The sequence below is a fragment of the Phalacrocorax carbo genome, chromosome 4, assembly GCF_963921805.1.
Source record: "Phalacrocorax carbo chromosome 4, bPhaCar2.1, whole genome shotgun sequence".
NCBI lineage: Eukaryota > Metazoa > Chordata > Aves > Suliformes > Phalacrocoracidae > Phalacrocorax > Phalacrocorax carbo.
In genome coordinates, this window is record NC_087516.1 from 80,011,029 (window position 1) to 80,027,537 (window position 16,509).

Here is a 16,509-nt window from a genome sequence, read left to right on the forward strand (position 1 = left end):
TATCGTCAGCACTTCCGTGTCAGTGGCGAAAATAAAGCAGCAAAACCACCACAGTCAGTAGAAATAAGCAAGGGAAGAGATAAAAGAAAAAAAAAAAAAGACATCTAAAACCAATCAAAAATGTAAAAAGGGAATTACAAAGCCACTACTTTTGTGCCTAATCTAATTTTGATAGTAAAATAAACCTTTTTGCAAGACTAAGATTGTAACCGCTGTGCTGCAGCAGCACCGATATCTGTATGAATTGTAGTTACACCTTAAAACAAGAAAGGATGTCACTACTCAAGAAAGTACATCGTTCCTTGAGACATAGTTTCAGAGCCAGGAATTTAACACCAAAGAGCATCAGACAAGAATACCACCCGGCTATGTAAGTCTGATAGAAAATCCTCTGGCTCTGACCAGCATTGTAGCAACCCTCTCCCTTGTGGAAAAACTATTTAGGATTTCTGCAGGTGCGCAGCATTTCCACTCCAACAGAAAAACAAAGTCAGCCTCAGACTTTTTATTTTCTTTTTAAACCATTTTGAACCGCATCATACCCTTTTCTCTCTTCCTCAACCTTGCCAATTCTTTAAACCTTTTTGCAGTGCTTTGAGTTGCTTTCAATGATTTTTTTTTTAAATGTTTCCTTCATTGGGTTACATTACTATAAAAACATGTATGGCATTTCAAGGAGTTCAACATTTTAGCCATTTTCAGCATTTTTTTTAAATTCTACTGCTCATTATTTACTCCGCTTAATCGCCCTTTAGATTAACTTCATCCATTCCCAGAATATATTTGTAAAACAACCCCCTTCCTCTTTGTTCCCTTCACCAGTGCTGCCCCATATTCCTTTTCTTTGCCCCCCCGCCCTTTTTTTTAAATACTTTCCTATCAAATGCCAACCAACTTTACATGCACTTCTGTCTTTGACCTACTCGGTAGAGAAAGACCAGTTAACTGGCATTAAAATCAACCTGCATTAAGGTACCTTCTTTAGAAAGAGAGTTTTGGTAAAAAAGCTGTGATGTATCAATCAGAGCAATGTATTTCCTAAGGCGCACCCACGGTCACGCCTGCTATCAAGGACAAACACGGAGCGTGGGGTGGGGCGAGCAAAAGGGATGAGCAGAGGAAATCCTTTGCTTTACTGCAAAATGTAAACTATGACAATTTATTATTAAAAAAAAAACAACACACAACACAACTTCCATAACATACAGTTCCCAAACTGAAATACTTTCAGCAGCAAAAATTAGGTTTCTCGTAAGAAAAGTTAGGGAACTCCACTGGAGTTTAGATGTAAGGAGGATTTTCCACATCCAAATGTCAGGCTCAAAACTAAGTGGGTTCAGTCCGTGTTCTCTGACCGTTGCCCTTCATTCAGTCTCCTGAGAAATGCTCTGACATATTTAAAGCGTGCTTTTACAAATTGTTCTATATATCACATCTTCAGCACCCGCAAGGTCTTCCAGTATCTGTTTTCTAGTTCGTCTTCTTTACTCCCCTGCTTCACAGACGATAAAGAACAGCCATAAACATTTAACAGCCAAGATAAGCTAATAAATACAGCCCTAAATATTATCACCCCGACAAACAAGAGCGAGAGAGTAATTTCTCCGAAAAAAAATAAGTCTCTCTAAACCAGAGGGCTTTTTATTAAGCCAGCAAGTGACAGCACAAAAGGCACCTCAATCGAGCACTAACATGAAAATAAGTGCATCAGGCTTTGAGAAGAACCAGCAAGACCCACTTGCTCAGTTGAGTAGTCCGCGAACTTGATTTACTTGCCAGTCTGGTGCATGTTTCTCTCGTTATCTGTTCACCTCGAAAAACTAATGGATAACCCTTGTTACTGCCACCCCCTTTCCTGCAGTGCCCTTCCTACCTTCTGCTCCGCTCCAGCCCCGTTTCAGGTCAGCTGCCACCACCCGCTTCCGAGAGAGAGCACCAAATTCACGCTGAAACCAAAGTAGCTGCAGACCCTGCCGTGTACGCAAGCGCAAAGTTTCTTGCAAAGTATGGCCCAATCTTTGGCCACATTCAAACAGTAGAAAAGCTTGCAGAAAGTGAAACCTAATATGAAACCCCCGCCACCTCAAGACGTTCCCATCTCTGTCCTAGTCATGGCTGAACACAGTGAATTAAGATTCTCTGTAGCCTGAACCGAGGTCAGATATGCCTAGAGGGGTGACTAAATTGAAGATCTCTACCAAGGATCAGATTGTTACGTACATCCAGGGTCTTAATTCACAAGATGCTTCTCTCTTCCTATTCTTCCCGCCTTTTCCTCCTTGTTACGCGCATGAACTTGGCTGGGCTAACTCTTCTCTTCCCCTTCTCGCAGGGTGTTTTAATGCAGTCTCTTTGTCTGCTTTTCATAGTTCCACCATAAAGACCTTGCACAGGCCATTCCTGCATTTATATATATATATATATAAAAAAAATATCTCTTTACATTTACACCTGCATCACCACATAGTATCTAGAGACACCTGCACAAAGTGGTTTTTGCCCACAAAGCCAAGAAAATAAGGCATATTTGCAACCGACAGATCAAGCTGTTTTTAAAGTTAAAAAAAGTAAAGTAGCGGAAAACGGGAAAGTTAAACGTTTTTTTTAAACTCCTCTTCCTACTTCAATCAAACATCCCTAAGAAGCTTTAATCTGAGATGAAATGCGGCATATGAATTTCAGGAAGATTAGCTTCTTTTGTGGGAATTTGGTTGTTGAGAGTGAAATCAGACTTGTGATTGAAAGGTAACTTTGAACTCAACTCAGGAGAAGCTACAGACAGTCCGTAATAAGGTACATTATTATTCTAACTTTGAACAAGGCATGATCACACATCGCAGAGATAGGCAAATTCTTTGTCGGTGTCATGGGACACTTCCAATTTCGAGGGCCACTTAAATGCATTTACATTTTTAAACTCTCACCGTAACTAAAGGGTTATGGTTCGTTTCCAGCCTGCTGGATCTAGATTCTGCACGTCCCGCATGTGCCATACTTTGAACATTTTGTTCTCGTTTCCTGCTCTCACCCTTCACAACAACAGATGAGAATCGCACGTTATTGCTTCAGAATATTAAAAGTAAATGCAGAGAGGGGTTAATTTATGCCTTCCACAAGAGATTTTGGAGTGTTATTATGAAACATCTTGAGCGTTAATAATATTTTTCTTTTTATTTGCTTTGTTTCTCTGAGTATAGATGTAGAAAGAATAAAAAAATAACCTTGGGCATTGTAGGAAATATGCTGCAATCCAAAAGTAATTCATAATGCAGCTCTGCTAAGGGCCCTGTGAATAGAGCATCTCAGCATATTTCAGGCATAGGAAAAAGGAAGCGAGCAACCTCCCCACTACTAAAACGTCAATACTCGTTGAGCCATAATTAGCAGGCTACTGCCTATAGGGACAGGCGTGTCCCTCTCCAACACGACAAGAGGGATATGTTCATTCCAGCAAATTAAAAGGGAGTCTTGTTATTAACTGGCTACATCAGAATTTGTCTCAATGGTCACAAACATACCAAATCAAATTAAAAAGAGAGAGTTGGGCCTTATTCTTCCTTGTACAGGGGCCCATTAACCTGCCAGGACAACGTAAAGAATCATTTTACCGCATTAAGTGAATGTCACAGAGAAGTACTCGCCCCTGCAGAGAGGGCCACGGGGTTGCCACCCCAGCGGCACCCCAGCCAGAGCCGCCCGGGCAGGCAGCGCAACTGCAGGACGCAGTCATTAGCTTTTGCCAGAGGAAGAGGGTAGCACCTCTTCTTTATTCAGAAAAATACTTACACCCCATGCAAGCTCAGCATCGTAAACACTTCTGTTTCCTTCCTGCCCCAGCACGTACTGAGGTTCAATACAAACGTATTTGTTTTGAAAGACAGCACTGTACAAAAGCGCCTGTAACCACAACACAATCGCCCCTTCCCCTAAAGATACTTCCTTTTGCAACTGGAAGTCCTGTAAGCACCGATAACAACGATAGAAATATGATAATACAAACATAAAAGTTGAAGCCACTTTTATCTTCCCACTCCAGGTGCACGATTAAATCCACTCCAACCTCGCTCAGGCTTCTGAATCTTCTTTCCCCTTTGTAAATCATTCTTTTTTCCTTCATCCCACATGGCTATCCCAGCTGCAAAGAGCCGCCATAGGATAATATTATCCCATGGAAACTCAAGCCTTCAGCAGCATATTTAGAAACTAATTAGCTCGAAACTCAGAGCTTGAAGAAAATATTTCAAGGATAACACATCTCCTTTCTTTCTTTCATGACATTTTCCTCCTTTATGAAAGCTGATACTCCACACCATGCATTTTGGTACTTTATCAGAATTACTTCCCAGCAAGTTAGGCGATGGCAGAAATAGTAATAAATGACCATGTGTCAACAAGAGGGTTATTGGGTAAAGAGAAAAAGAATCTGTTACCTTCAAGCACACACCATTCGATAATTTATTAAGGTGTCAGGAGCAAGCCTTTAAGGTAAAAATGAGCTGACTCAGAATTCTCTGATTATTGAAAATGAATCCTTAATAGAAGTAAATGGACAAGAACAAAATTTCCTTGCTGTGTTCGCCATTCAAAATTAATTGGAAAGTAGCTGATTTGAGAATATTATATCCTCCAGTGAACTGAAAATGCTGTATTTTTTTTTCTTCTGAAACCAAGAGTGGAGAATTAAATTAACTCTGGGGTTTGTTTGCTCAGAGTAAGCCACCAAAATGGATTAATTAATCATCATTTATGAATACTCTATAACACAGAACAGTCAGGTCTTCATAAAACTGCAAGAATAGCAACATGACAGTAGAGCAGTTATAAAAACAAATGATAAATTTCCTGCATCTCTCCAGTCTACATCAACTGGCCTGGCATTTCTTTCTCTGCTGTTTGAAAGAAAGTACCCTGGTGAAAACACTTATTCCGTGTTTAGATGAGGTCTCAGTTTAAACTGGATGTTTTACAGTTATTCTGCAGCTCTGCGTGGGGTCCTGGGCAGTAGTTTCCACAGGGAATGTCAGTAGTGCTCTGGGAGACCTTACCTTCCTCTACCTGGAGACGATGAAGCGCCACATTAATGATAACAGACGTAATTCATTCCATTATTCAAAACACAGAACCAGATCTTATGTAAGCACATCCGTAAAGAGAAATGTCAAGAGAAACAGTCATTTATGGACTCTTACCCAAGCTAATAATGGTTTTGACCATTATTTGCCATTAGCAGATATATGAGCACATTCCTCCCGAAGTTCAGCCGGCTCAGAGCATTATGTTTTAATTCATTGATTTAAAGGGTAAATAGCAAGAAAAAGGACTGAAGATCCAGTTAAAAGGGAAAAAAAAAAGGCGAGCACTGGCACTAGGTCAGGCTACAGTTGAACTGACTGCAGCCCGACCGCAGCGACCAGGGCAGCTTGCATCTTTGCCTGTTGTATTGAACTGTGATCTGAAATACTGCCCTTCCTTTGTGGGTATTAACACTGACGGGCCCCCGAGCAATACATTATGACCCGCAGTTCTAAAGCAAACGCTTCATTTCTTCAGGTTCTACCAACCTTAAAGCCCATGTTTACTTCAGGAGTAGTTTCATCCTCCCTAGAAATACTGCCTTCCCTAGAACCTGCTGGAATAGCCCGGGGACATCTCCAAGCTGTGAGATGGCAAAATTTAACCCCAGGTCATTGCAGGTGAGAGAAATTGGATGGAGCGTTCCCAGGTGACCCGCAGCATGTATGTGGAGAGACTCGAGTCAAGCACACAGCTTGGCTCAATTGCAGCGTTCATAAATATTTATTACCACCGATATTAGCTGTTTGGCAGCCTGGCCACCGCCGGCTCCCCTGGTTGAATGCTGTCTGGCTATTTACACAGGCTCCTGAGAGGCAGAGTCCCCTCCTCTTACCCAGGAATCGCAGCCACGCAGGTACCACATGCGTAGAGCAAACTCTCTCTTAATTATTTCTCCTCATGTCCTCTGGGGTCTACATAACTCAGGTTTAATGTTGCTTAAAACGTAAGCATAGATTTCTTCAAAGTAATGAGCGAGCTGTTTATTTCCATTAAAATAAAAGTCATACAAGAAGAAGTTTTCTGACTGTTTTCCACTCCCACAAGCAAGAGGCCCCATAAGATATTTTGGAAATTCTGGAGAAGTAATTAGTTTTGCTGCAAAGATATTTAATCTACACTAAAAAGTGATCCCTCCTGGATTATGTGTAATATCTACATGCTACTAAAACGTGTCACTATTTAATTAGATAGCGGGCATTTATGAGCAAGGATGCACAAATAAGGGAGCAAAGCTGACCCTTCCCCAGAAATAAGGCGAAGCAGTGGGAAAACTCGGTGAGGGTAGAAGCAGCAAAGCCCGCAGGCTAGCTGATGGTCATGGCTCCAGCCTGAGCACTCAGGTATCGTCCGTCATCTCCCCACACACACCTGTGCGCAACGCCGAGCAAAATATCTTCAGCCACATCCAAACCAGCACTTTATTAAACCGGTGGGTTTTAATGTCACTCACAACCCTTGCCTAGCTGTCCCTTGTCCTCTATAGCCCTGTGCCGCATTGCGGAGCAGAGTTTGTGACATATCTGGCTGTGCGCAGACCCTCCCACCCATGTGATGCCAGCCAAGGAATAAAAGCAGGAGCTCCGCAGATGCAGTCAGCTGCCCCCCGCTGCAGAGCCAACCTCACGCAGACGAGCGGGCAGTCGCCCCGGGAGAGGGATTGCCCACCTCCCTGTCTCCACAGGGTCAGGTAGGGCTGTCCCCACCTCCTGCCCAAACAGCCCGCTGCCGGGGCTGCTGAAGAGAAATCAAGACACATAAGCTGATAGCTGTTCCTTTCTTCAGCTGCAACATTCAACCCTTAAACGCAGGGCTTTTCTCCATCCTCAGCCCACCCTTCTGCACAAAGAGCAGGGCTGACCCGTGGCACTTTCCCCTCCTCCTCAGAGTTGCTGGGCAGCACTAACTAGCACCATCTCCCTGTGATCCCCGTGAGAGGTTTAGATCCAGCATTCACCTGGCCCTGAGGTTCAGCAAAACCATGCGGTGCCAAGGATGAGGCAGTCTGCTGCACAGGACATACTGGTCCTGAAGAGCAAACAGCCATGAGATTTCTTGTAAGTGCCCAGTGTCCCCCCCCTCCCAGTTGGTGTATCTGTTCCGTCTTGGATCTTAGAAACCATATTTTAGAGTAACATATTTCCATAGAATCATTTAGGTTGGAAAAGACCTTGAAGATCAAGTCCAGCTGTAAACCGAACACTGCCCAGCCCACCACTAAACCATGTCCCTGAGTGTCACATCTACACATCTTCTAAATACCCCCAGGGATGGTGACTCAGCCACCTCCCTGGGCAGCCTGTGCCAGTGCTCAGTAACCCTTTCTGTGAAGAAATGTTTCCTAATATCCAGTCTAAACCTCCCCTGGTGCAACTTGAGGCCGTTTCATCTTGGTTTATCACTTGTTTCTTAGAAAGACAGACCAACCCCCCCCTCACTCCAGCCCCTCTCAGGCAGCTGCAGAGAGCGAGAAGGGCTCCCCTCAGCCCCCTCTTCTCCAGGCTAAACCCCCCCAGCCCCCTCAGCCGCCCCCCAGCACACTTGTGCTCCAGACCCTGCCCCAGCCCCGCTGCCCTTCTCTGGACACGCTCCAGCCCCTCAAGGCCCTTCTTGTCCCGAGGGGCCCAGATGATCAGTGCTGTCATTACTTTACTCCCACAGACCCAAAAGCAAAAACCTTGCTTTACTCACGTATACAGGGGAAGCACAGTGTATTATTTAGAATTATTTTTGCATTTTTCCATGATGTGATAAACACAAGGCTTGTAAGGTGGCGCTGCCTACGGCACACAACTGAAAGGCTCTGCAGAGGACCTTGGACTAACGCTGGCCTGCGGTGGTTATTCACCCGTCAGCTCAGGCCAGCCCTCCTGCTGCGACAGCAGCACTGTCAGGAGAGTATTTACAATGTTAAGGACAGTAAGGGAGAGCTATCATTATTTTAGTGCAGTAATAGAGGAATCTTCACAATTTTCTGTAGATGCAGCCAGCGTGGGATGTAATTTGCTATCATAAACCAATGCCACATTATTCAGTGCCACAAAATAATTGAAGCTGAAGTGATTTTTATCTGCAGAGGATTATGGCTAAAGAGGTTGACAGCCTCGACCAGTATTTTTAGTTGCTTGATAGACATTAACAAAGAGCACACAACATGTACCTTCAAGGAAAAGGGTTACTGATAGCTATCTACTTATACAAACTCCTCTGGTCATCTTTGAAACCCGAAGACCAAAACCATCTGGGGCTTCCCAGAGCTGTCTCTCTTACTATTCTGTCAGAAATGGGTGATGTACAAATCTGACCTAAGACAATAGTCCCCAAATCTCTTTTCATCTGGTTCATTTGTGTAATTTGAAGTTGGGTTTATTCTTGAGTCTGAACAGAATAGAGTTGTCTTTTTTAGAGGAAGTTTATAGTCTAAGGAAGTCTTTTCAATGAGAAGACACAGGTGGCAACAAAACAAATTCCTCTATCATGAATTTCACTTAAAAATGAAAACATTTGCGTAGAGCAGGAGGGTTGAATTGTTCTAGACATTTTCAAAGACTTCATGGGGCCCACAGATGTAACTGGTAGTTACATTCCGCATTTGCGCAGAATTAATTAAACTTTGACTGCAATTAGGCGTACTGCTGATCACTTATACAAGTGTGACAAATGAAAAGACATCAAAAAATCCATTTAGTTTTTCCACCCTAATGCAGCTATGCACTGATTGCATAAAGTCATCAACAGCAGCGGCAATTTTTTCACATGCTTTCTGAAAGCATACCCTAATAGTAAGAAAACCACTCTTTTTAATTGCAGGCTTTAAAAAAAAAAAATATATAACTAATGGAGTGGAACCTCCTAACTAGCTTTCTTCATCTAGGACCCCACATGTCAGGGGTAGCAAAGATGTATATAACATAGGAAACAGTGGCTGTGTTGGAACGTGGTCATGATTTAGCCTTTATTTTAGAAGTGAGGCTTGGGTAGATATCAGAAAATAAAAACCAAACATAGCAACTTTATTCTCATAGGGAAAGGAACAACGCACAGGATTTTTCTGTCAATAATAAAGAATTCGTTTCATCGTACCAACTAAATAATGTAGAAGTCGAAAGCGTTCCTGGGTCAATGAGGAACAATTTTGCTCTTTGAATAGGGAATGTTAAAACAACATAGACGCACTACAGCATTTGTATAGCTGTCCCAGCGCCCCGCGCCGCCACGGATCGACGGCAGCTCCCCCCCATCGCTGGGAGCACGTCGGGTGGAATACAGGCGCTGTAACGGGCACGGGAAATAAAACGCCATTCAACATTTCTGTTTCCTCTTCCATCAGAGAGGAAAGTGTTTCCTTGCAAACACCGCCTTTGTTGCTTTCTTTAGAGATACCGTGTTTGGAAAAAATATTCAATTATCCTGTCAAGAATGTTAAAATATAAAAAGATGTGCAGAGTGGAAATAGAGTAAAAGTTAAAAAAAAAAGTGATTTTCAGGCATATAAATGATTTTGCTTCAGTAGCAGAAGGGTCATGAATATGAATAGTGCTGGATTCTAGAGAAACAATTTGTCATTATTAAAATTAGTGCTTTGTCAACACAAAAATCTCACTCCCAGCTTCCTTTTCGTGCTGCTGCACAAACAGCTGCATTAAGGGCCCGAGTGTTCTGGGATTCATTATCAGTGAATGGGGCTCTGGCTCATAAGGTACAAGAAAAGTCTGTAATCCATAATAGGAGGCTGTCAGGATGAGAAATATATTAAACACTTGAAATTGAAAGAGGTATTTCTGTGGTCAGCCTAGCATAGAGCTACTTGGTATTAGTAAATGGACACTTGACAGTTTTGCATTTCTCAGCCATGACATCCCATTTACACATTCGGAAATACAACACGCTGCCATCTAGATCCAATTATGAGAGTTTGCTCTTGGAGCAACTGTACAGCATTCTCTGAGCACAATGGAAAAAGACGGAATAACAAAATTAATTTTTTTTTCCTGGGAAAATTCATGCAAGAGGAGCACAGACGAGCAGTAAATACGCTACCGCATTTCTACAGGAACAGGATGCCTGCACCATATATTTCCCTGCATGTCTCTCTTTTGCACAAGGTTGAGCTGTACCCCTGGTTTATTTTGCATGCATTAATTCCTCCCTTCTTGCAAATTATATTTCAGAGGTGCAGAAGCAAGGGAAAAAGTCATTACAGACAGTGAACAAGTTCCTCTTAGAGGAGCAGGGTTCACACGTGAGACCCCTCTGTGTTCCTGGGCTTTCCAGCGATGGGGCAGGGCCGAAGGATGAACAGGAGGAAAGGACCGAAAAGGGAACATTGAGCCGATTTAATTATTGAATGGCTGAGAGGATGAGGTGGATCGCGTTTATACAGAAGTTCTCTAATTGATTTTTTTCTTTGCAAGGGCTGGATCGATGGATAGGCATAGTTTCAAATATCAACATAAGGGTATCTGCCAGTATTTGATTCCCAATACTCACACTGGTGAGATTGGTTGGGTTCCACTTCAGCTGGAAGCCGGAGCACTAACAGTCCGTTTTCCAGGAATTTCCATTCTAGCATGCAGGCATATGTTATTCTCAGGGAGAAACCAGAAGCCTCATGCTAATTTTATAATTGTTTTAATTCACTAAGATAGACGGCAAGGACGTTGGTGGCTATGGAGCACCAGCTCCTGGGGACCCCAGAGGAAGCAGCCTTACTTAATATCAGCACCTGTACAAATTAACACAAGTACAGGTTTCACTCGGGCTGGAGCGATTCACACGAGCTGAGGGCAGGACTTATCCTCAGTCGTCCAAAGGCACAGCTTTGAAGCGAAACATCAAACAGCCCCACGCTCAAAGCTGCCTCTATAGCATAAACTAAATCCTGCAGTAAACAGACGCACACGCACAAAGGACAGAGTTTTAAGAGCAAATATGTCCTGGTTTCGGAGGTCGCTTCACCCTTTGACCTTCACGATATTTGCGTTCCTGGTGGTCACATATAGTAAGGAATTTAAGCCTCAGAAAGCATAGCTAAGTGCCTAATGGGATCTTCAGAGCTCCCTGCTACCGCCAGCGTGACGGGGGTCACCCAGCCACTCTGAAAAATCCCACTAGAGTTCATTTTTTGCAAGCTTCTCTTTACAGCTATGTCCACACTGCGGGATCTACAACGGTCTGTAGTTCTCTGGGATGACCCTCCCAAAAAAGACAAATACGATTTCCAGTCCTAGTGCAGAGCAGCACCCTAGTGCCCTCCAGAGACAGGTAGCTAACCTGTGTCCAAAAAGGAGCGCTCTTAGTTAACACCGTACTAGTTTGGCACTTGCAAGAGGAAATAAACCTCTATATTCTCCATTAATAGGTACACAGGGCTGTGCATCTCGAGAAAGCGCGCTAACTCTGAGCACAGAATGCAGTTTTGGGGCACTTCGGGCAGATCTAGCATGGTTTTGTATTCCAATAAATTTGAAGTGAGCCTTTCAGTTTTCTCTACTAGCTAATCTAGATTCCATTTCCCATATGTAACACAAGCATGCCTACACAAACATGGTATTTAGAGATTACGCTGTGTATCTATAATTTCTGGGTATAACTGATTTTAAAAAGCCCTGGAAACAAGAACCAGATAGCGAAACGGCGCGGTGGTGCTGTCATTAGTTTACGAACAACCTCATATCATAGGTGTGACCAGTTCAGGTTTGTTAATAAGTCACTAACCAAATATTATGGTTTAGGAACAGAGGAGCTGGTAAGTGGCCAGGTGCAGGATATAGCTTTGGTTGGATTCTGTCAGGGGGAGGAAGTATAAAACACTCTGTCTTTCCCCCTGCCACCCCCCAGCCTAACAGAAATAATACCATTTATCAACCAGAATGGCATATTAACTGCGCTGGTGGTCTGAGAAATTTAGGACCACTGTTCTCTTCCCACCTCTTTCTTTTGAACAGATATTGCAGACCACCGTGGACATCTCTGAAACATTAATACAGAGCAGGCAACAAACCAGGAGGGGGAAAAAAAAAAAAAGCCCATTACAGTCATAAAAATCAGAATTCCCACAGCCTATGGGCCGCAGCTCTCCATTCATCCCCGTTCAATAGAGATATAAATAAGATGCTCCTGGAGGTGCTGTATGGGTTGCCCTAGGGAAGGCAGACCAGCCCTGCAGCAGGCTCTCCTGCGGGAGATTAATTCTTTGCAAATCACACCATCCCTCTATGCCACAGTTTTCTCACCAGCAAAAGGTAAACCTCAATTCTTTTTTTTTTTTTTTTGCAAGTCTTTGAAAGCCAGAGCTAAAAAGCTGTAGACGTTTCTTACAATAAAACGGGGGAATCGAAAAAAAAAATATTAAAAATAGTGTTTCTGTAACAAAAGGACCCTGGCTACAGAAAATGGGAAGTGATTATGGGGTATGAGAGGGAGGCAGTGACTGAGACCTACAGGGTGGGCGGCAGAAAGAGAGAAGAAAGCAAAAAGTTTTCCTACCTACACCTTCAGCATTCTTTCCCCTTCACGCATCATTTGAACACTGCCGCCCTGCAAAGCGTCCGTGTTCTGGCACGAACGGGGGAACACCGGCAGTGCCAAAGGAACACAGGACCGACCTCGCTTCCCACAGAGCGTCGGCTATCGGTTGTACAGTGACAGCACGGGATTTGCCCAGCGCCCCCCTGCACATTCGCACAACGCGCACTGCTTATGCTACTTTAACCTTAAGAGTAACGCCATGCAGCCGGAGCCCCTTCCCCAGCCTCAGGGGTCTGGCACAATTTATTGCCTTTGTAGCGCGCCGCTGCACAGAGCGGCACCCTGCCTCCCTCCTAAAAGCATTATCCCTACCTTGGTGACGTGCTGCCTGCTGGTTAGCGTCAGTCTGCGCGCTGGAGCTTACTTTTTGGTGGTAGAGAATATGAAAACAAGGCTCGTTCTCTTTTATTCACCGATTTTGCTCAGAGCCCTGCGGGAGGGGATGGTCCTTGGTTTTCACTTGGTACCTCACTCTCACCCTCGAGGCTGGTTCCGAAAGCTTTTTGGGTCCACCAAAACAGCACAGCCTCCAGGCACGCAGCAGCGTTATGCTAGCTCAGCACATTTTTAGACTATTGCATTTTCTATGGATTGATGCATTGGCATGAACACAAACTTGTGTGCCCATCCATGCTGTAAACACAAACGGTTAATACCCACCTCTTTTTGTCTCAGCTGGTTTGCAGACAGACAGCAAAGAATTAGATATGGCTTTATCCCATGCATAATGCATCATATTTGGGATTTTTTTCACTTCAGAAAAGATCAATGGAGCAAAAGAAATCAAGCGAGACATCCAAGATCTTTTGACTCCATAAAGAGTGATCAATGGGATCTTTTGGATTGGACAGCAGCCTAATGAAACTCTTAAAATAAGCTAATATCCATCTTCTACGAGTACCTTTTTACATTAAAAAAATCTCATTCAAATTCAAGTGTAAAAAGAAAGGGAAAAGAGCAAGTAGATTTACTTGCATACTTTATTTGCTGCAATAATATTGAATTGCTGCAACAATATTAAATGCCATCGACAGATCCTTTAGCACTTATAAAAAAAACACTTCAGAGACAAGATGATATTCTCTATCAAAACCTCCTCTGTTTTCCTTTTCATAATTTGAGAACCGTTGCAGGAAGCACTTGTCCCCTTTTGAGGAGCTGAACTCTAAACTAGAAAGGTTATGCTTGTGCCGGGTTTTTTTGGGAGGGGTGGGGGAGAAGGTCAGTAGACTGGAAACCCAAAGAAGATCCATTACCTTGCTTGTGTGTTTCTTGGGTCATACCTATGGACACGCACAAAGTTCAGGGCAATTTTAGTGCTCACTCGAGTTCCGTCAAACGCTTTCAGTCATAAAATCACAGGCACTGGAATCCACAAAGTCAAGCTGACAGAAGAAAGATCTCGCACAGTTGCCAATCTTTGCTCGACAGAGGCTCAGAGCAGAATAAAAGCAAAGAATAAATTACCTCTTGTGGAATAAAGCGGGCACAGAGCAAACACACTGCAGATAGACCATAAGGGGCACTTTCTCCTAAGCTCCATCCATCTTCACCTTACAGAAGTACTAAAAGCCTTATCAAAAATTTAACAATCTAATGGACGTGTTTTTAAACATTGCGGGCTGGTGCTTAAAGAAGCGCCACGTTGCCGGAGCAAGACGGTGAGAGTGGAAAGCTTGGGGCTTTTTCTCCTGGGGTTATTTTGGAAGTCAGGACAGCAAGGTGTGCTACGGACACAGTATTTTTGTCAGCAGCACTTTCTTGTGCTAAAGCTTAACCCTGGGACCCCAGAACAGCAACATAATGAAGGGCAAACTTCATCTCCAGGTGGTAGCAGCAGTTTGGTTTGGAAAGCTCTTGCCAGGCAGCAGGACAGAGCCACATGGATGAGCGATAACAACCTTCCTGAGAAACACCTGGGCATTTTGCAGACATTTTAGCTGTGCAGGCCTGAGTTTTGAGACTTAGCACTTCCCCTCAGTTTAGCTACTGGGGAGCCTGGTTGCTGCTTAGCTGAGACACATATTCTCAGGCCTCTAACTCCAGGACCAGAGTGCCAGGGCATCCACCTGGTTTCCCAGCCATAGCCTACCCCCAGCAAGGACAGCATACACCTTGACACCTCCAGCATATCTAGCATACACTTCAGGCTTCAAAGGACTGAAGCCTAAACATTGCCCCCCATGCCTGGGCTGTGCAAGGTATCACTCAAACTACACCCAGCTTCCCTCAAGACACAAGGCAGGGGGAAAAACAAAAAGCTCACTGACCTAAGCGTGCACCCGGGGTGCTGGAGACCCAGATCTCCTGCTGCAGCTGTCAAAGGAGAAAGGTGCACATACTGCCTCACGTCCTGCAGTCCCCTCTCTGCTGCCTGCACATCGCTTTATAAGCTCACACCCAGCCCTCAGCTGTGCTGTCAGTTCCCATTCCTCATCATCCAAAAAAAGACTCACCTGGACATAGATATCTATCTGCAAAGCAAGCAATTAACCTGTGAATCAGGTGCCTTCACTGCTGATGACTCATTTCTTCAGAGTCAGGTACTTCAGACCCCAAAATAGGCATTGCTTCTGCCCCCACCCCTGCCCGCAGGCCTGCACCCTAGCTGGGTAGTGCAGGTGACACAAGTGGCTGAGCAGACTGGCTATTGCCCATGCCAGTTTTCAGGCATGAGGCCCTCCTGAGGGTTTACAAACCAGCTGCCTAACCAAAATGAGGCGCAAAAAGGCTAGGAGAGGGAGTGCTGAGCCTACGTCCCTTTTCCGAACCCAGTCCAACCTGAAGGGGAACAGATCCCTGCCCGTGGTCTCACAGGGGCGACGTGAACCGGCTGTGTAAACGAGAATGTCAAACCCTGTCAACACGTTGGGAAGCTGATCTTCCACGTGCTAATGCTCGCGGCCCAGTGTGGTTTCCTCTCATCATCGAGGCCACGCTTTGCTCTCAGGCGCAGGTGTTCAGTGTGGCATGAAGGGGCACTTCCATAAAGGTCATCCACGCATCCTTCCTGTATGGAGATATTTTAAACTTCACGTGAAGGAAGGCTTCATGGGTAAGGACACTGAAGATACAGCCTTTGAGTGGATTCTCCATCTCTCCTGTGAAATTCATAGCTGTGGCAGATGCACAGGAATTTGGGGAAAGACACACTCCTATGGACTATGGATGTATTTTTGGTACCACGAGAAATCCCTGAATTCACAAAGCCGACGCTTTACTTGGCTTTCCCAGAAACTCTCAGCATTATGGCAGGGCAGCAAACTGCTGAACTTCCCACCACCATTTTCTGGAGGTCGCTGTAACCAACATTATACCTCTAATTTTTGACTTTGCATCAAGGCCTCCTCGAAGCATGATACCGTTACTGAGAAGTGCACCGCCTGACATGCTGTTCTGTTTAATTGAGATCTGCCGCATGTTATTGATTGCCAGCTTCAGAGATGGTGCTGGAAAAGAAGAAAAATGCACGCTGTTCAGTTACCACTAGTATGTTATTTCTTGGTAACAGTGTAGTGAAGTGCCACGGTCATCAAGCATCCTGTCTTAGGCCTACGTACTGAGTAAAACAGTCAAGTACCAACACTCAGTTTGATAAAATCTTCGTAAAGCTAAATAATGACAATCTACAGATAAGCCAGGCCTTTGCCGCTGCAAAACCGAGTTTAATCACCTCATGTAAAGAAAATCCTGGGAAATGTATTCTTCACATTATTCTTACAAATTCTCTTTATCCCTCTGAAAGAAATTCTGAGATCTACAAAGGCCACGTAAAGGAGAACCACAGTAAGGCTGATAAAAAGGCAGAAGTTCTATTGGCCTGAAGGAGAAGGCAATGACAGCGATATTTAGCTGAGATATCATCATTCACAAAGCCCTGAAAGTTTTACATTTCAGAACTTATTC

The 16,509-nt window shown here is 44.1% G+C and overlaps 1 protein-coding gene and 1 long non-coding RNA gene across 4 annotated transcripts in view; one reads left to right on the forward strand and one right to left on the reverse strand.

The window, feature by feature from the left end:
• Positions 1-16,509, forward strand: part of LOC104052011 (bifunctional heparan sulfate N-deacetylase/N-sulfotransferase 4) — a 106,707-nt gene that overhangs the window by 70,704 nt on the left and 19,494 nt on the right. The gene's annotated exons all lie outside the window — the stretch shown is intronic.
• The window catches only part of LOC135313185 (uncharacterized), a 93,697-nt gene that overhangs the window by 18,607 nt on the left and 58,581 nt on the right, over positions 1-16,509 (reverse strand). Inside the window, exon 4 of one of the 2 annotated variants that reach the window (XR_010372813.1) lies at positions 14,450-16,052. The exons of the other annotated variant lie outside the window; for it this stretch is intronic. This is a non-coding gene — a long non-coding RNA (uncharacterized LOC135313185). Of the gene's footprint in view, positions 1-14,449; positions 16,053-16,509 lie in introns of those variants that run through there. 2 annotated transcript variants of the gene reach the window in all.